This window comes from Octopus bimaculoides, chromosome 9, assembly GCF_001194135.2.
Source record: "Octopus bimaculoides isolate UCB-OBI-ISO-001 chromosome 9, ASM119413v2, whole genome shotgun sequence".
Taxonomy (NCBI): domain Eukaryota; kingdom Metazoa; phylum Mollusca; class Cephalopoda; order Octopoda; family Octopodidae; genus Octopus; species Octopus bimaculoides.
In genome coordinates, this window is record NC_068989.1 from 14,796,190 (window position 1) to 14,797,133 (window position 944).

Consider the following 944-nt stretch of genomic DNA (forward strand, 5'->3'; position numbering starts at 1 on the left):
CTCATTTGCCGAACCGCTAAGTTACGGGGACGTAAACACACCAGCATCGGTTGCCAAGCGATGTTGGGGGGACAAACACAGACACACAAACACAAACATACACACATATATATATACATATATACAAGGGGCTTCTTTCAGTTTCCGTCTACCAAATCCACTCACAAGGCTTTGGTCGACCCGAAGCTATAGTAGAAGACACTTGCCCAAGGTACCACGCAGTGGGACTGAACCCGGAACCATGTGGTTGGTAAGAAAGCTACTTACCACACAGCCACTCCTACGAATATTCAAATAATTTTCAAAACTTTCATGTTGTTGTTGTTGTTATTGAGGGTCATTATCCTTCACATAAAAGTGCTCTAGGTGATGATGAGGAAACTAATAATACGAAACTGAAGTGAGTGGGACTGAATCCGCAGCTGCGCTGTACCTTGTTAGTCAGCAGTGTTTCAAGTTAATTCAGTTCCTCCAATAGGAAAAGACTCAACAGCAGATATCGACATAATATCTAATTCTTGGCTGTATCGATTGAGTCATATCAAGCTGCTAGTATTACCTTTGGAGCTTGTTGTTATCAAGCTGTGAAAATCTGCAAAAATCTTCTTCTTTTTTTTTTTTTTGTATTGATTTTAGAAATATGAGAATCAACCGGAATTCTTGTCACTTGTAAGTTAAGAAATAATATCATTGGATAAGATGTGATTACACCAGCCAATAGCTGAGTTGACATGATGTTGGATTATCAGACAAACAGTTCATATTTTGTAGCTCTCTGTTAGCACTGCACAATGTCTATGGCATATTCTTTTATTCTTTCATTCTTTTATTCTTTCATTCTTTTATTCTTTCATTCTTTCATTCTTTTATTCTTTTACTTGTTTCAGTCACTTGACTGCAGCTATTTTGGAACATCCGCTTTAAAGGGTTTTTTTAGTCAAAGA

General features: G+C 37.6%; 1 protein-coding gene across 3 annotated transcripts in view; it reads right to left on the reverse strand.

Moving 5' to 3' along the window:
- Positions 1-944, reverse strand: part of LOC106874620 (atos homolog protein A) — a 212,194-nt gene that overhangs the window by 30,445 nt on the left and 180,805 nt on the right. The window contains exon 1 of one of the 3 annotated variants that reach the window (XM_052970435.1): positions 268-391. The exons of the other annotated variants lie outside the window; for them this stretch is intronic. The gene's annotated coding sequence lies outside the window, so the exon portion shown is untranslated. Of the gene's footprint in view, positions 1-267; positions 392-944 lie in introns of those variants that run through there. 3 annotated transcript variants of the gene reach the window in all.